At 46.5% G+C, this 23,396-nt stretch overlaps 1 protein-coding gene across 3 annotated transcripts in view; it reads right to left on the reverse strand.

Moving 5' to 3' along the window:
• The window catches only part of LOC130284273 (acyl-coenzyme A amino acid N-acyltransferase 1-like), a 69,892-nt gene that overhangs the window by 15,678 nt on the left and 30,818 nt on the right, over positions 1-23,396 (reverse strand). Inside the window, exon 1 of one of the 3 annotated variants that reach the window (XM_056534473.1) lies at positions 830-1,041. The exons of the other annotated variants lie outside the window; for them this stretch is intronic. The gene's annotated coding sequence lies outside the window, so the exon portion shown is untranslated. Of the gene's footprint in view, positions 1-829; positions 1,042-23,396 lie in introns of those variants that run through there. 3 annotated transcript variants of the gene reach the window in all.

A 23,396-nucleotide genomic window follows, 5' to 3' on the forward strand; every position in this document is an offset into this window, starting at 1 on the left:
ATCCCAGCTGCCAGCTGAAGAATGAGCGTTCATCAACCTGTGCAGACAGTAATTGCCCCTTGTAAATGGTCTTATCACAAACTATGTGTATGCAAAACAGCAAGTTATCATTTTTATAATATTTCTTTGGACTGCTTTATTAAGGATCAAGGCTAAAGACTGCATTTTCCCTCTTATGTTTGTATTACACTTAGAAGGTATAAAGTTCAAAAAGTTTCTGTTTAAAATTCCTAGACGGAACAGTAGGAAGAGAACAGAGAATTTGCTTGCTGCTAAGAGCAGACACACATAGTTGAAACCAGAGATGGATAGGGAAAGAGAAAATAGAAAGAGAGACAGAAAATACGACAAGAGAAAGTACGACAAGCAATATTGAAATAGTACAGGATAAAAACACTCATCAGGACAAGGTGCTGATACAAAGGTTGTGAAGTGCTGGCAATATACGTGTGGTGATTGGGGTGTTGCAGTATGTAGCAGGGTCTGGTGGTATAAACCTTGGGGGCAAGAGGTTGTTGACCCCTTAGTGTTCGTGACACTAGGATGAGGTTATTCCGGAATGGTAACCGCCGTCAACCAACCCAAAAACGGTTTGTAATAAAGGAATGTCCACAGCAAGGATTCTGAATAAACTGGAACTTTTACTTGAAATGTTTAGGGAACAGTCTTTACAATTATGCAGTTCCTTCAGAGGCAACCGGGACACAGGATACCTCGCAGGCTTGCTTGGACTTGTAGTTATGAGGATATTTATGCAGGCCACTTTGCTACTAATATATTCCTTAGCTGAGAAGTAGTCACTGGATTTGTAGAGAGAATTGTAACTCACGTTTTAGAAATGGCTGCTGTTCCTTAGGCCCCGATGCAATTGTGCAGGAATTGATGCTGCTTTAGTGTACAGGATGAGAAGCAGGAACTAAGAGAGTGCAGGGCCAAGAGACCTAACTGAGAGACTACAGCCCTTATATACTAGGGGGCTGGACTAAAGCCCATTGGTTGCTGAGCCTGTGGGTCCTGTACCCAAAGAACTCTGGGTAGGTCACATGACAGTGGTTCACATGACCAACACTTTTGGACATTTGTACAAACTTTATTCATATTGACAATGCATACACAACATATACAATTCATTTAAATAGAACAATAAGAAGGTGAGCAAGGGGGGGGGAAGGGGGGTTGGACCCTGCAGGAGAGCCCTATGGACTCAAGGAACTCTTGCTGAGGGGAATTAAGGATGGTACAGAACCGCTCCTCCCCTCAGCTCTCCGAAGTTTTCCGAAGCTAGAGCGGGGAGGAGCGAGGGCGGAGGCCGATGTCTCACACCGAGATCGCATGTCTGCAGGACATAATTAAGCCACGCCCCTTAGGTTTGAAAATCTCACTTCACACCCCTCGCTCTACAAGAAGACACTGCAGGGGGAGAGTGAGGACGTGCACAGCTCGGTACGCAGCTCCATCCCCTCCCCCTGCTCTGTCTCCACAGGACCTGATCTACCACGGGGAGGTTGCAAGTTTGCACGGGGAAAACACAGAGCAGGAGGGGGGGGAGAGAGGACGTCCATGCACAGCTCCTCACCTCCATAATGACTGCTCTGTGTGAGGAGGACAGACTGCACTGCACGGGGAGGATTTGTGTGTGTGAAGGAGACATAGACTGCAGGGGAATAAATATCATACTGGGGTGATGTGTGAGGGGGGGGGAGGCTCCTGAATGACACATGCTGGGAGTTGTAGTCCCTGTTATATGTGTATATGCCAGTGTTTCCCAACCAGGGAATGCTGGGAATAGTAGTTTTGCAACATCTGGAGGCACCCTGGTTGGGAAACACTGGTGTATGAACTACAACCCCCAGGAGGCTACTGAGATATAATAGAGGTGTTGGTGAACTACAACCCCCAGGAGACTACTGAGATACAATAGATGTGTTGGTGAACTACAACTCCCAGGAGACTACTCAGGTACAATAGATGTGTTGGTGAACTACAACTCCCAGGGGACTACTGAGATACAATAGATGTGTTGGTGAACTACAACTCCCAGTAGACTACTCAGATACAATAGAGGTGTTGGTGAACTACAACTCCCAGGAGGCTACTAAGATACAATAGAGGTGTTGGTGAACTACAACTCACAGGAGACTACTAAGATACAATAGAGGTGTTGGTGAACTACAACTCCCAGTAGACTACAGAGGCAGCATGCTGGTGTTATACCACAGACTGAAGACTCCTGAATGACACATGCTGGGAGTTGTAATCCCTTTTGTGTGTGTATGCCAGTGTATCCCAACCAGGGCTGAGTTATATTAGTGTGCTGTGTGTATATATGTGTGTGTGTGTGTGTGTGTGTGTGTGTGCGCGTGTGCTGTGTATAACGCTGTATATATACAGTGACCCCTCGACCTACGGCGGCCCCGACATACGATAATTTGAACATGCAATGGCCTGTTGAAGGCAGCATCAACATACAATGCTTTTGTATGTCGGGGACAACGCATAAACGGCTATCCGGCAGCACTGACTGCTTCAGCTGCCTCCGGATATCCGTTTACGGTGCCCCGTGAGCTCCGGTGATGATCACTTACCTGTCCTCGGGCTCCAGCGCGTTCTCTTCGGGATCCCCTGCATCGTCGGCGCTCTCCATTGACGTAATCACGTCACTGCGCACGCCGTCCCGTCATCCAATAGGAGTGGCGTGCGTAGCGACGTGATGGCGGCGACGGAGAGCGAGGATGCCGGGGAAGCAGAGGGCTTGCCGGAGCGTCGGGGACACCCCAGGGACGTGGCAACAGTGATGGACGGCGACATCCAGGGCAGCGGTGACGAGCGGTGATGGTCCGGAGCGGCAGGGACAGGTGAGTACAACTTCCTCTAACAGTGGTCTACAACCTGCAGACCTCCAGATGTTGCAAAACTACAACACCCAGCATGCCCGGAAAATCATGGTCAGGAGGGACGTACAGGAGAAATAACACAGTAGCCTGTACATCTTCATCCTGGAGAAATCAATAAGGAGGAGAAAACAGATTTTGGCAGCAGCCGCCACATTAAAACTTAACTTGCAGAATTCTGCGAGTGGTGTTTGATTAAATCATTAACCTGTCTAGGACCAAGGGCGTACCTGTACGCCCTCAGCGTTTCTGTTCACCACTGGTGAAGGCATTCCGTGCCAATGCCTGGGGGGCTCCTGAACCCCCCCCCCCCTTTGTCAATTCAGACAGGAGATTTGCAGCGATTCCACCCTGAAGTGATATAAGTGAGGTGGCAGGGGTGCCACCCCACCTATATCTGCTATTGCTAGGTCAGAAGCGACCGATCAATAGCAGATTGTAGAGGTGGCACAAGGGTTAAAGTTCAGTTCCCCCGCTCTGCCCACCCATGGTAGTCCGGGCAGAGCGGGGGAACTGTGATGTGAGCAGCAGTGGAGGTCTTCCTCAAGCAGTGTCAGCCTTGATGGGAGCCAGGAGGTGAGTAGTTACCTAGCAACATCTGAAGGGCCACAGTTTGGAGATCACTGTACAGTGGTCTCTAAATTGTGGCCATTAGGATCTTGCATAACTACAACTCCCAGCATGCACGAACAGCAAATGGCTTTCAGGGCATGCTGAGAGTTGTATATGCGTGCCTCCAGCTGTTGCATCTCTACAACTCCCAGCATGCCCTTTGGCTATCAGTTCATGCTGGGAGTTGTAGTTTTGCGACAGCTGGAGGCACACTGGTGGGTAAACACTCAGTTAGGTTCTGCTAACTAACTGAGTGTTTACCCACCAGTGTGCCTCCAGCTGTCGCAAAACTACAACTACATGCATGAACAATAGCCGAAGGGCATGCTGATAGTTGTAGAGATGCAACAGCTGGAGGCACGCATATGCAACTCTCAGCATGCCCTGAAAGCTATTTGCTGGTCGTGCATGCTGGGAGTTGTAGTTATGCAAGATCTTAATGGCCACAATTTAGAGACCACTGTACAGTGATCTCCAAACTGTGGCCCTTCAGATGTTGCTAGGTAACTACTCACCTTCTGGCTCCCTGACACTGCTTGAGGAGGACCTCCACTGCTGCTCACATCACAGTTCCCCCGCTCTGCCCAGACTACCATGGGTGGGCAGAGCGGGGGAACTGAACTTTAACCCTTGCGCCACCTTCTCGATCTGCTATTGGTGGGGTGGCAGCCCTGCCACCTCACTCCTATCACTTCAGGGTGAAATCACTGCAAATCTCCTGTCTGAATTGACAAGGGGGGGGGGGGCTCAGAAGACCCCCAGGCATTGGCACGGAATGGCTTCTGAAAGATTTCAGCAGGCCTCCCGTTCCGTTCACCGCCCGGTTACCAGTGGTGGACAGAAACGCTGAGGGCGTACAGGTACACCCTTGGTCCTAGACAGGTTAATGATTTAATAAAACGCGACTCGCTGAATTCTGCAAGTGAAGTTTTAATGTGGCGGCGGCCACCAAAATCTGTTTTCTCCTTCTCAATCTCTCCAGGATGAAGATGTACAGGCTACTGTGTTATTTCTCCTGTATGCTTTTGCTCCTGTATGTCCCTCCTGACATGATTTTCTCTCGAAGCTGCTGTGCAATGAACGCTGACATGAAGACCTCTGTACAAACCCTGTGCATCTCTGCTTCCCTATATGAACCCCGTGCATCTCTGCTTCCCTGTATGAACCCCGTGCATCTCTGCTTCCCTGTATGAACCCCGTGCATCTCTGCTTTCCTGTATGAACCCTGTGCATCTCTGCTTCCCTGTATGATCCCCATGCATCTCTGCTTCCCTGTATGATCCCCATGCATCTCTGCTTCCCTGTATGAACCCCATGCATCTCTGCTTCCCTGTATGAACTCCGTGCATCTCTGCTTCCCTGTATGAAACCCATGCATCTCTGCTTCCCTGTATGAACCCCGTGCATCTCTGCTTCCCTGTATGACCCCGTGCATCTCTGCTTCCCTGTATGAACCCCGTGCATTTCTGCTTCCCTGTATGAACCCCGTGCATTTCTGCTTCCCTGTATGAACCTCCTGCATCTCTGCTTCCTTGTATGAACCCCCTGCATCTCTGCTTCCCTGTATGGACCTCCTGCATCTCTGCTTCCCTGTATGGACCCCCTGCATCTCTGCTTCCCTGTATGGACCCCCTGCATCTCTGCTTCCCTGTATGGACCTCCTGCATCTCTGCTTCCCTGTATGGACCCCCTGCATCTCTGCTTCCCTGTATGGACCCCCTGCATTTTTACATCCCTGTATGAACGCTGACATATAAATGCACAGGGTTCATACAGTGATTTTCATGTCCTGTACAAACCCCATTCATTTTTATGTCCTCTTTATGGGGCTAATGAACACCCCAAAGCAGAAACCAGCCCGTGCAGTTCGTCCTCCCCCTTGCAGCTTGAGGAAACCTGCGTTATACACGGCACACTAATATATATATATATATATATATATATATATATATATATACATACATACACACACACAGCATTATACACAGCACACTTATATATATATATATATATATATACACAGCGTTATACACAGCACACTAATATATATATATATATATATATATATATACACACATATATATACACAGAGTTATACACAACACACTAATATATATACAGAATTATACACAGCACACTAATATAGATATATATATATATATATATATATATATACAAAAAAAGGGGATTGCAGCAGCACACATTGGTCAAAAAAAATTGAGGCTCTTAGCGCACTTTTTGATCAAAACGTGTCCCCCATCCACCACGGGGAGGTGGCCTCATTTAGGATGGGAACCTAGCACAAATTCTGAGCCTAACACTCAACTATCCACTCACCTCTGCTGGGCATATAGCCTCTGACTGGGTGACATGCTGGATCCATTTAAAACTCCACCTGTGAGAAAGGGGGAGGGGTGCACAGCTAAACAGGGTGCCATTACCCCCTGAATTGTACATACAAGGAAAAAGAAAGATAGCCAGCACAACAGCCTAATACACGGGTGCACACTGTATATATATATATACAGAGTTATACACAGCACACTAATATATATATACACAGCGTTATACACAACACACACATATATATACAGCGTTATACACAGCACACTAATATATATATATATATATATATACACAGCGTTATACACAACACACATATATATACAGCGTTATACACAGCACACTAATACATATATATATATATATATATATATATATATATACAGTATATATATACCCACACAGTGTTATACGCAACACACTAACAAATATATATATATATATATACACACACACACAGTTTTATACACAGCACACTAATATATATATATATATATATATATATATATATATCTATCTATATATACAGCATGTGCAGAGTTATACACAGCACACTAATATAACTCAGCCCTGGTTGGGATACACTGGCATACACACACAAAAGGGACTACAACTCCCAGCATGTGTCATTCAGGAGTCTTCAGTCTGTGGTATAACACCAGCATGCTGCCTCTGTAGTCTACTGGGAGTTGTAGTTCACCAACACCTCTATTGTATCTTAGTAGTCTCCTGGGAGTTGTAGTTCACAAATACCTATATTGTATCTCAGTAGTCTCCTGGGAGTTGTAGTTCACCAACACCTCTATTGTATCTGAGTAGCCTCCGGGGATTTGTAGTTCACCAACACCTATATTGTATCTTAGTAGTCTCCTGGGAGTTGTAGTTCACCAACACCTCTATTGTATCTTAGTAGTCTCCTGGGAGTTGTAGTTCACCAACACCTCTATTGTATCTTAGTAGTCTCCTGGGAGTTGTAGTTCACCAACACCTCTATTGTATCTCAGTAGCCTTGTGGGAGTTGTAGTTCACCAGCACCTCTATTGTATCTTACTAGTCTACTGGGAGTTGTAGTTCACCAACACATCTATTGTATCTCAGTAGTCTCCTGGGAGTTGTAGTTCACCAACACCTCTATTGTATCTTACTAGTCTCCTGGGAGTTGTAGTTCACCAACACATCTATTGTATCTCAGTAGTCTCCTGGGAGTTGTAGTTCACCAACACCTCTATTGTATCTCAGTAGTCTCCTGGAGGTTGTAGTTCATACACCAGTGTTTCCCAACCAGGGTGCCTCCAGATGTTGCAAAACTACTATTCCCAGCATTCCCTGGTTGGGAAACACTGGCATATACACACATAACAGGGACTACAACTCCCAGCATGTGTCATTCAGGAGCCTCCCCCCCCCCCCCCCTCACACATCACCCCCAGTATGATATTTATTCCCCTGCAGTCTATGTCTCCTTCACACACACAAATCCTCCCCGTGCAGTGCAGTCTGTCCTCCTCACACAGAGCAGTCATTATGGAGGTGAGGAGCTGTGCACGGACGTCCTCTCTCCCCCCCTCCTGCTCTGTGTTTTCCCCGTGCAAACTTGCAACCTCCCCGTGGTAGATCAGGTCCTGTGGAGACAGAGCAGGGGGAGGGGATGGAGCTGCGTACCGAGCTGTGCACGTCCTCGCTCTCCCCCTGCAGTGTCTTCTTGTAGAGCGAGGGGTGTGAAGTGAGATTTCCGAACCTAAGGGGCGTGGCTTAATTATATCCTGCAGAAGTGCGATCTCGGTGTGAGACAAAGAGCAAAAGAGCTGAGGGGAGGAGTGGTTCGGTTTCTGCATGGGGTTCGGAAATCTCTCTTCACACCGGACACCACATATGCACACAGAGATTCATTACAAACAGAGATTTCATCAATTAAGATTAGGATATTCACAAAGAACTGTTAAGTGAGTGACGTCACTACCCTAAAGTTAAAAGGCAGATAGTTGCCACTACACATATTAAAAACATATACATTTTAGTACTGAGGGGGTTAATATACATGTATAATAATAATAAATGACAAAGAGTGTAAGAATGTTATATGGAATAAAAGCTTCCCATGGAGGAGAATAGAGGTGAGCGAATTTTTGGCAAATTTGATTCGGCCGATTCGGCGAATTTTCCGAAAAAATTTGGTTCGCTACGAATCTCTCTATTAAAACGGCTATTTCTGGCCTACATAGAGCCTCAATAGGGGTGTAGAACACTTTGCTTTGCTGTAACATGCATAGGGTGTGTGCTAGATTAGTGAAATAATACTGTTATTCAGTATGACATGCAGATTAGAGGCGTCGCTATTAGAATCACTGTTGCAGAGCGGCACAATGACAGAGCCTGGAGGTGGCATCAGTTTGAGGAGACCACATAGTGGCTGAATGATACAGAGTGGAGGTGGCAGCAGCATGAGGAGACCATATAGTGCCTGAATGCCACAGTGTGGAGGTGGCGGCAGCATGAAGAGACCATATAGTGGCTGAATGACACAGCGTGGAGGTGGCGGCAGCATGAGGAGACCATATAGTGGCTGAATGACACAGCGTGGAGGTGGCGTCAGCATGAGGAGACCATATAGTGGCTGAATGACAGCGTGGAGGTGGCGGCAGCATGAGACCATATAGGGGCTGAATGACACAGCGTGGAAGTGGCGGCAGCATGAGGAGACCATATAGTGGCAAAATGACCCAGCCTGGAGGTGGCAACAGCCTGACGAGACCAGAGGGCTTCACAATTGAAAAGATTAAAGATATTTTTTTACATTTAAATTGAAGATTTCAAATAGATGAACCTAAAAAGTTTTATGTAATGTTCCAGCAACATGAGGAGACCACATTGTGGTACAGTGACACAGCCTGGAGGTGGAAAAAGCATGAGGAGAACATATGGTGGCAGAATGAGCCTGGAGGTGGCATCGGAGTAAGTGAGTAACGAAATCGGAGTAAGTGAGTAAGGAAAAAATTACTAAAAAAAAGAATACATAAGCAAACATTGATAAATGTCCCTCAATGAGGGACATTTATCAATGTTTGCTTATGTATTCATTTTTTTGTAATTTTTTCCTTACTTTTTTTTTGCTTATGTGTGACTTATTTATCAACTGGTTTCAGCCTGTTGATAATTTTACTTCACGTAAGCAATTTTTCCTTTTTTACTTTGGTAGTAGCTTTTTCTGCTCCATGTTTGAGCTGGAGTAAATTTAGTCAATTTTTAACCCTGTTGCGACTTTTTTTTGCGCAGTTGCGACTGTCGCAGTTAATAAATACCAGACTACCCGTAGTCCATTTTAAAATCATTACTACGTAGTTCATTTTTGGAAAACTTGCTTTTCTCGCTTTCCAGTCAAAATGTCGCACGAAAAATCGCGTAGTCGCAGTTGCGACAATTTTGCGACAATTATAGTAAAGAAAACCTGACTAAACCCATTGATAAATGTCCATAAATATGTCTACTTTATGTTTGTATCATAAAGTTGACAAGTTTTTACTTTTGGAAGACATTAGAGGGCTTCTAAGTTTAGCAGCAATTTTCCAATTTTTCACATCATTTTCAAAATCGGAATTTTTCAGGGACCAGTTCAGTTTTGAAGTGGATTTGAGGGGTCTTCATATTAGAAAAAACTGCACCCCTCAAAGTATTCAAAATGATATTCAGAATGTTTGTTAACCCTTTAGGTGTTTCACAGAAATAGCGGCAAAGTGAAGGAGAAAATTGAAAATCTAAATTTTTTACACTAACAGGTTCTTGTAGACCCAGTTTTTGCATTTTTAAAGGGGGTAAAAGGAGAAATGCCCCCCAAAATGTATAACCCAATTTCTCTCGAGTAAGGAAATACCTCATATGTGAACGTAAAGTGCTCTGTGGGTGCACTAGAGGGTTCAGAAGCAAAGGACCGACAATGGGATTTTGGAAAGTGAATTTTGCTGAAATGGTTTTTGGAGGGCATGTCGCATTTAGGAAGTCCCTATGATTCCATAACAGAAAAAAAAACCACATGGCATACTATTTTGGAATCTACACCCCTCAAGGCACGTAAGAAGGGGTACAGTGAGCCTTAACACCCCACAGGTGTTTGACGACTTTTTGTTAAATTCGGATGTGTAAATAAATAAATGTTTTCACTAAAATGCAGTTTTTTTTCCATATTTACCATTTTTACAAGAGGTAATAGAAGAAATGGGGTTACAAATTCTGAGGGCCATTTTCTCCTGAGTATGGAAATACCTCATGTGTGGACATCAAGTGCTCCACTGGCGCACTACAATACTCAGAAGAGAAGGAGCCACATTTGGTTTTTTGAAAGCAAATTTAGCTGAAATGGTTTTTGGGGGGCATGTCGCATTTAGGAAGCCCCTATGGTGCCAGGACAGCAAAAAAAAAAAAAAAACAACAACATGGCATACCATTTTGGAAACTACACCTCTCAAGACACGTAATAAGGGGTACAGTGAGCCTTAACACCCCACAGGTGTTTGACGACTTTTCGTTAAAGTCGGATGTGTTAATGAAAAAAAATATTTTCACTAAAATTCTGTTTTTTCCCCCCAAATTTACTATTTTTACAAGAGGTTATAGGAGAGAATGCCCCCCAAAATTTGTTACCCCATTTCTTCTGAGTATGGAAATACCCCAGGTGTGGATGTAAAGTGCTGTGCGGGCGAACTACAACGCTCAGAAGAAAAGGAGTTTTGGAGAGAGAATTTGTTTGGAATGGAAGTCGGGAGCCATGTGCGTTTATAAAGACCCCATGCTACCAGAACAGTGGACCGCCCTTCCCACATGTGACAGTGTGCCTCCCAGCCAAAAGGCATTCTGGGAGTTGTAGTTTTGCAACAACTGGAGGAGAACAGTTTGGAAACCTCTGTGTAGTGGTGTCCAAACTGTAGCCCTCCAGATGTTACAAAACTTAGACTCCAAGCATGCCCAGACTTCCCAGGCATGCTGGAAGTTGTAGTTTGGCAACATCTTAAGGGCCAGATGTTACAGAACTACAACTCCCAGCATGCCTGGACTGTTTGGGCATGCTGAGAGTTGTAGTTTTGCAACATCTGGAAGAGCACAGATTGGAGACAACTGCACACTGTGGCCTTCCAGATGTTGCAAAACTACAACTCCCAGCATGCCCGGACAGCCAAAGGCTATCTGGGAATGCTGGGAGTTGTAGTTTTGAAACTCCTAGAAGCAGCAGTGAAGAGCACATTACAGCGATCTTCACTGCTGCCACTAATGCCTCCGCCGCTGCCTCCTACACTTGTGTCTGCCACTGGTCCCCGGTCCCTACTATTGCGCAAGTCTCAGGTATGTGCCGCAATCCCCCCCCCCCCCCCCCAGCTCTCGGGATCCTCTTCTCCTGCTCTGCCCGACTTCTAGGAGCAGGCAGAGCGGGGGAAATGAAAGTGATCGCTGACCAGGACCATTCACAGAAGTTGTCCCCTGCTGATAACAGCGGGACTTCTACCAGTTATCCGGTGTGATGCCGCGCATTGCTGGGTCAACTGAATGACTTATATAAACGTCATGATGCGTGAACTACCGTGTTTCTCCAAAAATAAGACCGGGTCTTATATTAATTTTAGTCACAAAAAAAGCACTAGGGCTTATTTTCAGGGTAGGGCTTATTTATTTACGGTATGTGCATTGAACAACATACATTGCCCCCCAACGTCCCTCCCACGCCAGTTTATCAGCCCAGCGCTGCACCCCACATCGGGGGACTAATCGTACCGTATGTCACCCACGAACATTGCTTCTCATCCCCCCCCCCCCCCCACCAAATAATTATCAGCCACTGCACTGTACTTTGTATTCCTGTGCCCAGGCTGCAAATATAAAAAACAAACTTTAAATTACCTTCGTCCTCCGTTGCTAAGGAACCGGCCTCATGGTCCCTCCGCTGATCTTGCTGCTTCCTGGGGATGGGAACGTCACAGAGCCTTCAGCCTATCATCGGCCGCGATGTCCCACCTCTGCCGATGATAGGCTGAGCCCACTGTCCTGTAAGAAGCCGGCCAGCTCCTTACATGACAATGCGCTCAGCCTATCATTGGCCGAGGCGGGACATCGCTGCGGCCGGTGACAGGCTAAAGGCTCTGAGACGTCCCAACACCAGGAAGCAGCAAGAGCAGCGGAGAACAGTGAGGCCGGTTCCTTAGCAACGGGGGAATGGAGGACGAAGGTAAGTTAAAGTTTGTTTTTTAATATTTGCAGCCCGGGCATTGCCTAGGTCCTATTTTCGGGGTATTTTCGTCGGTAGCCCACCCCGATAATCCAGCTAGGGCTTATTTTCGGGGTAGGGTGTAGCATAACATGATGTTTATATGTCATTCTGCAAGAAGGGGTTAAATATGTTTTGCACTATCCATATTTGTGAAGTGTTGGTGTGGCACCATGTTTAATCTACTCTGATGCATCAGGCATTGGTGGGTGGAAATCCTGGCTGATCTATCCCTGATTCATCTTCACAGAGGTCAGTCTCTCCACATTTTTCGTGGACAGAGGAGTTCTCCTTGGGGCTCCTATGGCCCCCGCCGCACTAAACACCCACTCTGATAGCACACTACTGGCTGGGCAGGACAGCTTTTCCAGGGAAAACTCTGCTAGTTGCGGATACAAATCAAGCTTGTCTGCCCAGAAGTCCAGCAGATCTTCATGGTCTGTTGGCATGGTCATGTCAAGGTATGCCACCACCTGCTGGTTCAGGTCCTGCTCCAGGTATACCTGCTGCTGATGAGTTGCTTCACTATGCGGGTGAAGAAAGTTACTCATCAGCAACTGTAGACTAAGGCTGCTGCTGATGGAGCTGGTACTGCTCCTGCCACTCCACCCCTCCCAAGCAGCAATGGCAGTGGAAGGTGAGCGCAGGGCGCCCCCCCGAGTCAGACCTGTGAGGATGGCACAGATAGGCATCAGCCAACTGACTACATAGGATATTTCTGTAGTAGGTCAGTTTGTCCTCCCTCTCAGTGTGTGTAAAAAAAAAGGCCCCCATTTTGTGCCGGTAGCGAGGGTCCAATAATGTGGAGAAGTCATCCCGCTGTCAAATGGTGACAATTCGGTGGACACTACGCAAGCAATTGAGCATACATCGTGCCAATTGGTGCAAGTGACTCTGAGGGACTCCCTGCCTCCATCTCCACTGCATTCTGCCGTGGTGTGTCTAGGTCCACTCTCTCACCTTCCTCATAACCGTTTAGCTCCTCTAGCTGCTCCTCCTCTCCTGTCAGAGGACTAGAAAAATCGCCCATTTCGAAGCCTAAACTGTGCTCCACTGTGCCCCTCCCCCTCCTACTCCAGTTCAGCCCCCACAGGGCTCATGTGACCATGAGATGTAGGCGCCACATCTCCAGTGCTCTGACCAGCCATCGTTTCCAACACGTGTTGTAGGAAATGAAGCAGTGGAATGGCATCATTCATACCGTAATCCTGGCGACTTACTAATAATGTGGCTTCCTCAAAGGGCCTGAGCAAATGGCAGGTGTCATGTATGAGCTGCCACTGGTTGACATTGAATTTACACAGGGTATTACCCCTATCTGCTTGGATCATAAAGAAATCGGTGATGGCGTTTCTCTGTTCGTACAGACGGTCCAACATATGGAGGGTGGAATTCCAATGTGTGGCAACGTAGCAAATCAGACTATGTTCAGGGATGCCATTCTGACGCTGCAGCTCAATGAGGGTGTGCTGTGCGGTGTACGAGTGGCTGAAGTGCATGCAAAGTTTCCTACCCATTGTTAGGATGTCTTGTAGGTGGGGGAACACTTCAGGAACCACTTGACAACCAGATTGAACACATGTGCCATGCAGGGCGCATGGCTCAGGCTTCCTTGTCGCAGCGCAGCCAAGATGTTCTTCCAGTTGTCTGTCACCATGGTTTCCATTTCCAGTTTTAGTGGAGTAAGCCATGATTCGATTTCTTGATGAATGACTTTTAGCAGTTCCTCCCCTGCATCACTCAGTTTGCCAAGGTAAACCATGTGAAGAACAGTGTGATACCGCCACGCCCTGCACACATGGTATGCTGGAGGGGCACTGAGACTTGTCTGTGCAATGGAGGCTGAGGAGACTGTGGAGGATGAGGAGGCAGAGTCGCACACTGTCGAAGGACCAATGGCGGAGGCAGAAGCGGCGTGACCTGTCCAAGTTGCTGTTGTGGCTGTGCAGGAACCACATTCACCCAGTGGGCCGTAAAGGACATGTATTGTCCCTGACCGTAGTTACAGCTCCAGACGTCGGCTCTGCCATGAACTTTGCTACACACCGACAGGCTCAAGGACTGGCCCACCTTCTGTTCCACACAATTGTGCAGGGCTGGTACTGCCTTTTTTGCAAAGAAATGGCGGCTTGGGACTCTCCACCTCAGCTCGGCACAAGCCATCAGTTCTCTGAAAGGTGCAGAGTCCACTACTCGAAAAGGGAGGGACTGCAGCACCAGCAACTTGGACAGGAGCACATTCAGCTTCTGCGCCGTTAGATGAGTGGGCGCATACTGTTGTCTCTTGGACATGGCTACGCCGATAGATTGCTGGCAGAATGACTGACTCGAAGTTGGAGGAGCAGGAGCATCTGGAGAGACATAAGATGTGTACGACACACAGCTCCCTTCGGCTGAGCTGGTGGAGCCTTGGCTGGCTGAAACAGGGAGCGGCGTGCCAATGGGTGATAAAGCAGGCTGGACCACTACATTGGAGCCTCGGTTCTTCCAGGCTGCTTTATGGTGATGCTGCATATGTTGACGTAGGGCTGTGGTGCCAACATTGGGACCCTGGCCATGATACACCTTCTGCCAACACATCTTGCATGTGGCTTTGTCAACCTGCTTGATGAAAAACTGCCACACAGCCGAGTAGCTGATTTTCCAACCAACAGTCCGCACTGATTGACTGCTACTGCCACCAACTCCAGAAACCCCTGTTCCACTACCTCCCGGGAAGGTAGGCTGCCGCAAAGCAGGTGGTCTCTCCGAGCACGTTTGATTTCAGAGATTCCACTTGTGCCACCATGCTGACTGCCAACCATGCTACCACCTTGCTGACTTAGCTGCTGCCTCAGGTTCCTCCACAGTTTCTGCTTCAGGAGCCTGCGAGCCTGAATGCTCGCAACATCACCTCCCACGCCACTCTCCTCATCACTACTTGCCTGCCTAGCAATGGAAGCAGCAGATGTCTCCTCCACTTGTTGGCTGGGCAGTAGCTGCTGACTGTCCTGTAGTATATCGTCCTCACTAAATAGTGGAGCTGAACCCACAGCATAGGATACTTCTGTGGGGGAGGGAACAGCATAGGACAGAGGCAAAGGGAGGACAGGAACTGCTCCCGGGCCATGCCAACTGAGGGTTGTGTCTGAGGAACCCACCAACTGTTGACTGGGGGTGTCAGATGTCACTTGTGATGAATTGGATGACCGTGTTAACCAATCAATGACGGCTGATGGGTTGCTGGTTGAGACATGACTGCTAGCTGATACTGGGAGCTCAGGCCTCTCGCTGCAGCTCCTGCTGCTGCTCACCCCTAGTCTGCTGAGACCTCTGATTGCGCCTGATGAATTTAGGCCTCTGCCACTCCTCTGTGCACGTCCTTGCACTTCTATGCTTGACATACTTAGTGCGTATGTGGTGACCCGGTACCGTATCTTATACGGTACCTTGTGTAGTAGGTCCCCAAAGTCAGAGTTCCTTAGTACCGTTATGGTCCTCTTGGTGGGATAGCCCATAGTCACCTCTTATTTCTCTAATTTGATATGTCTAATGTATATAATTTATGTACCGTATATACTCGAGTATAAGCAGAGTTTTTCAGTACGATATTTCGTGCTGAAAACGCCCCCCCTCGGCTTATACTCGAGTGAACTCTCCGTCTGGCAAATCCCTTCTCAGTGGTCTTCAACCTGCGGACCTCCAGATATTGCAAAACTACAACTCCCAGCATGCCCGGACATCGATCAGCTGTCTGGGCATGCTGGATGTTGTAGTTTTGAAACCTCTGGAGGTCCGCAGGTTGAAGACCACTGCGGCCTTCATCATCATCCAGCCCCCTTTTGTTTTTTACTCAGCTCCCCTTGGCGTGAAGTTAGGGTGAGCTGGTCCGGGCCATCTATGCTGCAGGGACTGTGTGGTGGAGATGGTTAGTCATTGCGGGCTGTCCATTTTCACCGGGGGGTGCCCTCTTCTCTGCTCTGGGCCTGGCCCCGGACTAGTGACGTTGCCTTGACGACGACGCACTGGGATGTTGCGCATGAACATCCCTCTGCGTCGTTGTCAAGGCAAAGTCACTAGTCCGGGGCAGGCCCGAAGCGCGGAGAAGAGGGCCCCCCCCCCCCCAGTGAAAATGTGCAGCCTGCAACGACTAACCATTCCCACCGGACGGTCCCTGCAGCATAGATGGCCCGGACCAGCTCACCGGGAATGCTGGGAGTTGTAGTTTTGCAACATCTGGAGGTCCGCAGGTTGAAGACCACTGATGAAGGGATTGACAGGCGGTGATGATGAAGGGGGGGGATGATGATGGGGGTCTGGATGATTACATGGGGGGGATGATGTATTTCCCACCCTAGGCTTATAGTCGAGTCAATAACTTTTCCTGGGTTTTGGGGGTTAAATAAGGGGCCTCGGCTTATATTTGGGTCGGCTTATACTCGAGTATATACGGTACATGTAATTACTTGTAAAGTACTTCCAGGACCTTAGGTCACATGACCACTAGTTTTATGGTTATGGTAAGCTTTAGGACCTTCCAGGTCACGTGATGTGGTAACCTGACATACCACAATGCTTTGTAAAAGGACTGACAGCTGGTGGGAACCAATAAGGTCTAAGCCTGCCCCTTGCCATATAAGGGAGCTGTTAACCTATCCTTGCGCTCTTGCTTTCCTGCTCTCTTGGGTTCCGGACTAGCAGAGAGAATGGAGATACGTGCAAACCTACAAGACAAATCTAGCCCTGAAGCCTACCAATTCAGCAGCTTACTAAACGTGAGTCTACCAAACCTAAATCCTGTTAATCCTGCATGACTGCTGGACCTAAACAATTCCCCTAAATTCAGCAGAACAGCGTAATTCCAGACTCAGAGCTTATATACTACAAGGTTCCAACCAACTGTGAGGAACTTAAGTACCGGTCCTCTGTATAGACTGTTTGCCGTTATCAACCTGCATAAAATCTGCAGTAAAGTTATCCACAGTTTACTAAATCTCCGGTTGTGGACAATCCTTTATTCGTCCCTATTGTTCCTGGGATGGGTGGTGGTAGGATATACATATTTTCAGAGAGGAAGAACCCACACCCTGGCGACACGACAGTTAATCCAACACCCTTTCATCACTGCACAGCTACATCCTTCCTACCCTACATCCCCACAAGCTCACCACGCTTATATGAGGGGAGGAAAATACGCTCCACTATGCTTAAAACAGTATTTGTCTAGAACAGCAGCAGGTGTGTACTTTTGGCTGGAATTTCACAGTAATTAGGCCCCTAAGACTTTAACAGGAACAAAATGGTACACCACCTATGTACGCCCAGGTTACACTTAATAGAGGACAATACGCTACTCAACCAGTTTTAGGCACTAATAGCAGGTGATTATGGCTTTTAGTGCTCTGCTCACCCTAACTGGCTGGCTACTATTAGCTTTTCAGTTGTTGTACACACCAGTGCTGCAGCGCGGTGTACTACACCCGAAATTGCACTTTCTCTCTCAATCTCTCTCTGTAAGGAACTGAAGGGTTAACTTGCACTGAGAGCTTTTGTTTGGTCTTGTTGCATTGGTTACGCCTGTCTGGACTGGTCCTTAATTGGAGCACCTGCTCTGGCTCCATATAAGCTGGCAGTCTACTACCAGTCAGTGCCTGCTAAAGAGCTCAGTTTGTACTCTAGCTAGCCTTCTACTGAATCTGTTATATCTGGCATTTTGACCCTTTGGCTCCGCTCTCTGACTATTCTCTCTGGTATTAGCAATTTTGTACTCTGACAACTCCTGGCTTGACGCGGATTGTGGACTTTGATTTGTTGTGTGAGTGTGTTAGTTTTGCTTTGTTAGTCTGTCTGTTTCCTACTGTTCCTTGACCTGAGTCTGCATTATTGTAGTTTATTGTTTTGACTTTTTGACTGTCCCTCACTTATTTAGAAAGGGACTGTCTCTGTGGTTGTGGACCTGTTATTTAGGACAGGTATGCAAGTAGACAGGGATAGGGGGAGTGAGAGAGAATAGTGTGCACTTCTTCCCTGCCCAGTCCCAACACTCTCCCTTCCCTTTCAGTGCTTCTAGGCTGGATTTGGGCTTGAGGTGAATCGCTGCTGTAATACACCCACAATTGTGCTCTCTCAATCTCTCTCCCTTCTCTATCTGTGCTTCAAGCTGGATTTGGGCTTGAGGTGAATCGCTGCTGTGAAAAAGCTTTTTTTGGTGGATGATGATGCCATTCTCCAGTGGGATATATTCTCTGATGGTTTAAAGTGTCTTTTAAGAGTGATTTTTCAAATCAAAATCACTGTTAAAAGACACTAAAATAGAAGAAAAACAGCTATGACAACAGAAAATTCAAGGGCTTAAAGGGCTCAAGTTCATTTTGAAAAACAACTATTTCACCTACCACGGCGAGACCAAAGTAGCACCATCATACGCCAATCTATTTATGGGAGGGTTTAAACAGCAACATATATGGGAAGATATCACCCTCATGGACCACATAAAATGTTACCGTCGATACATCAACAATCTGTTTTTCATATGGCATGGCCCCCCCCATCATCGGTCAATCTATTACTCACCTCTCTAAATAACAATGAGTGAGGTATCACCTTTACTAATGAAAATAGGTGTCTCTGCTGTAACAAAATTAGACAGAACTGTGAATCCTTTAGCTCCACGGCCACAGGGGAAACCTTTACAAATAAGTTCCATCTTAATTGCTAATATGAATACATGATATACTTAATCCAGTGTCAGTGTGGGCTTTAACCCCTTAAGGACCAGGCCAATTTTCACTGTAGGACCAGAACGTTTTTGCACATCTGACCACTATCACTTTAAGCATTAATAACTCTGGGATGCTTTTACCTATCATTCTGATTCCGAGATTGTTTTTTCGTGACATATTCTTCTTTATGTTATTGGTAAAATTTTGTTGATACTTGCATCGTTTCATAGTGAAAAATTCCAAAATTTGATGAAAAAATTGAAAATGTTGCATTTTTCTAACTTTGAAGCTCTCTGCTTGTAAGGAAAATAGACATTCTAAATAAATTATATTTTGATTCACAAATACAATATGTCTACTTTATGATTGCATCATAAAGTTGACATGTTTTTACTTTTGGAAGACATCAGAGGGCTTCAAAGTTCAGCAGCAATTTTCCAATTTTTCAAAATCAGAATTTTTCATGGACCAGTTAAGGTTTGAAGTGGATTTGAAGGGCTTTCTTATTAGAAATACCCCACAAATGACCCCATTATAAAAACTGCACCCCACAAAGTATTCAAAATGACATTCAGTAAGTGTGTTAACCCTTTAGGTGTTTCACAGGAATAGCAGCAAAGTGAAGGAGAAAATTCATAATCTTCATTTTTTACACTCGCATGTTCTTGTAGACCTAGTTTTTGAATTTTTACAAGGGGTAAAAGGAGAAAAATCCTCTCAAAATTTGTAACCCAATTTCTCTCGAGTAAGGAAATACCTCATATGTGTCTGTCAAGTGTTCGGCGGGCGCAGTAGAGGGCTCAGAAGGGAAGGAGCGATAATGGGATTTTGGAAAGTGAATTTTGCTGAAATGTTTTTGGGGGGGCATGTCACATTTAGGAAGCCCCTATGGTGCCAGAACAGCAGAAAACCCCCCACATGGCATACCATTTTGGAAACTACACCCCTTAAGGCACGTAACAAGGGGTTCAGTGAGCCTTTAAACCCCACAGGTGTTTGACGACTTTTCGTTAAAGTCGGATGTGTAAATGAAAAAAAAAATTTTTCACTAAAGTGCAGTTTTTTCCCCAAATTGATCATTTTTATAAAGGGTAATGGGAGAAAATGCCCCCCAAAATTTGTAACCCCATCTCTTCTGAGTATCTAAATACCCCATGTTAGGACGTAAAATGCTCTGCGGGCGAACTACAATGCTCAGAAGAGAAGGAGTCACATTTGGCTTTTGGAAAGCAAATTTAGCTGAAATGGTTTTGGGGGGGCATGTCGCATTTAGGAAGCCCCTATGGTGCGAGAACAGCAAAAATACCCACATGGCATACTATTTTGGAAACTACACCCCCCAAGGAACGTAACAAGGGGTACAGTGAGAGCCTTAACACCTCACAGGTATTTCATGACTTTTTGTTAAAGTTGGATGTGTAAATGAAAAAAAAATGTTTTCACTAAAATGCAGTTTTTTTCCCCAAATTTTACATTTTTACAAGGGGTAATAGGAGAAAATTACCCCAAAATTTGTAACCCCATTTCTTCTGAGTATGGAAATATCCCATGTGTGGACGTCAAGTGCTCTGTGGTCGAACTACAATGCTCAGAAGAGGAGGAGCGCCATTTTGAAGAGTGAATTTGTTTGGAATGGAAGTCAGGGGCCATGTGCGTTTACAAAGCCCCCCGTGGTGCTAGAACAGTGGACCCCCACACATGTGACCCCCATTATGGAAACTACACCCCTCACAGAATTTAATAAGGGGTGCACTGGCATTTGACAGATCTTTGGAATAATGGGCTAAGCAAATGAAAAATTAAACAGACCACTGTTCCAAAAATCTGTCAGACCCATGTGGGGCGTAAATGCTCACTGCACCCCTTATTACATCACGTAAGGGGTGTAGTTTCCAAAATGGGGTCACATGTTGGGGGGGGTCCACTGTTCTGGTACCATGGGGGCTTAGTAAACACATGTGGCCTTCAATTCCGGACAAATTTTCTCTTCAAAATCCCAATGGCGCTCCTTCTCTTCTGAGCATTGTAGTTTGCCCGCAGAGGACTTTACATCCACATATGGGATATGCTCTTACTCAGAAGAAAGGGGGCTACAAATTTTGGGGGGCTTTTTTCCTATTTTCCCTTGTGAAAATAATAAATTTAGGGTAACACCAGCATTTTAGTGAAAACATTTTTTTTTTCATTTTCCCATCCAACTTTAATGAAAATTCGTCAAACACCTGTGGGGTATTAAGGCTCACTATACCCCTTGTTATGTTCCGTGAGGGGTGTAGTTTCCAAAATGGGGTCACATGTCGGTATTAATTTTTTTGCGTTTATGTCAGAACCGCTGTAAAATCAGCCACCCCTGTGCAAATCACCTATTTAGGCCTCAAATGTACATAGTGCACTCTCACTCCTGAGCCTTGTTGTGCGCCTCCCGAGCATTTTATGCCCACATATGGGGTATTTCCGTACTCAGGAGAAATTGCGTAACAAATTTTGGAGGTCTTTTTTTCCTTTTACCTCTTGTGAAAATAAAAAGTATGGGGCAACACCAGCATGTCAGTGTAAATAATATTTTTTTTTTTACACTAACAGGCTCGTGTAGACCACAACTTTTCTTTTTTATAAGGGGTAAAAGGAGAAAAGCCCTCAAAATTTGTAGTGCAATTTCTCCCGAGTACGGAAATACCCCATTTGTGGCACTAAACTGTTGCCTTGAAATACTACAGGGCTCCAAAGTGAGAGAGAACCATGCGCATTTGAGGACTAAATTAGGGATTGCATAGGGGTGGACATAGCGGTATTCTACGCCAGTGATTCCCAAACAGGGTGCCTCCAGCTGTTGCTAAACTCTCAGCATGCCTGGACAGTCAGTGGCTGTCCGGAAATGCTGGGAGTTGTTGTTTTGCAACAGCTGGAGGCTCCGTTTTGGAAACACTGCCGTACAATACATTTTTCATTTTTATTGAGGGGAACAGTGTAAGGGGGTGTATATGTAGTGTTTTACCCTTTATTATGTGTTACTGTAGTGTAGTGTAATGTTTTTAGGGTACATTTGCACTAGCGGCGGTTTACAGTAAGCTTACCGCTAGGAGTATGCGCTGCGTCAAAAAATTTGCCGCAGCTCAAACTTACTGTAAACCTGCCCGTGTGAATGTACCCTGTACGTTCACATGGGGGGGGGGGGAGCAAACATCCAGCTGTTTCAAAACTACAACTCCCAGCATGTACTGACAGACCGTACATGCTGGGAGTTGTACTTTTGCAACAGCTGGAGGCACACTGGTTGGAGAACCTTCAGTTAGGTTCTGTAACCTAACTCAGTATTTTCCAACCAGTGTGCCTCCTGCTGTTGCAAAACTTCAACTCCCAGCATGTACTGATCGCCGAAGGGCATGCTGGGAGATGTAGTTATGCAACAGCTGGAGGTACGCAACAACAACTCCCAGCATGCAGAGACAGCTGTTTGCTGTTTGGGCATGCTGGGATTTGCAGTTTTACAACATCTGTAGGGCTACAATTTAGAAATCTCCAAACTGTGGACCTCCAGCTGTTGCAAAACTACAAATCCCAGCATGCCCAGACAGCAAACTGCTATTTGGGCATGCTAGAAGTTGCAGTTTTGCAACATCTGGAGGGCCACAGTTAGAGATCACTGCCAGTGATATCCAAACTGTGGCCCTCCAGCTGTTGCAAAACTATAAATCCCTGCATGCCCAAACAGCTGTCTGGGCATGCTGGGAGTTGTAGTTTTGAAACATCTGGAGTGTTACAGTTTAGAGACCACTGTATAGTGGTCTCAAACTGTACCCTCCAGATGTTGCTAGGCAACTTACTGGCTTCCGTCGGATCCAGGGAGCCAGCCGCACGACATCGCCGGACTCCGATCTCCTCCAGTGATCGTCACCCGCAGCCTCGCCCGCGGGGTAAGTGGATCTTCGTCGCCGGTCCTCTTTCGTTTCCCCGTTCTGCCCCGCCTATTGTGGGTGGGCAGGATGGGGAAACCGAAAGTAATGCCCCCCGCCCCCGATCTGCCATTGGTTGTCGCGTCTAGACCACCAATAGCCGGGATAGGAGGGGTGGCACCCCTGCCACCTCACTCCTATGCCTTCAGAGGGATCGTGGGTGTCTTGGACAACCGTGATCCCCCTTCTATTCCGGGTCACCGGGTCACCATAGACCCGAATGACCCAGAATCGGCGCAAATCGCAAGTGTGATTTCACTTGCGATTTGCGCCGATCGCCGACATGGGGAGGGTCTGATGACCCCCCTGGGAATTTGCGCGGGGTACCTGCAGGGACCGAAATTCCCACAGGCGTACAGGCACGCCCTTGGTCCTTAAGTACCAGGGAGCAAAGGTGTACCTGTACGCCCTTGGTCCTTAAGGGGTTAATATATAGGCAGGACCACACAAAAACTAAGGAGTCGGGTTAACAAACATAGAATCAACTAAATATATGTGACATGTGTTGTCCAGACATGTCACTTTGGCTCATCCTGATGCATGTTCTAACATCTTTTCAGTCTTACCCATTGTGATTTTATCTCACCCAATAGGTCTAATAGGTTTGAGCGTTTAAAGCAACTTGAGGTGTATTGGATATATAAGGTCA

This window comes from Hyla sarda, chromosome 8 (assembly GCF_029499605.1).
Source record: "Hyla sarda isolate aHylSar1 chromosome 8, aHylSar1.hap1, whole genome shotgun sequence".
NCBI classification, from domain to species: domain Eukaryota; kingdom Metazoa; phylum Chordata; class Amphibia; order Anura; family Hylidae; genus Hyla; species Hyla sarda.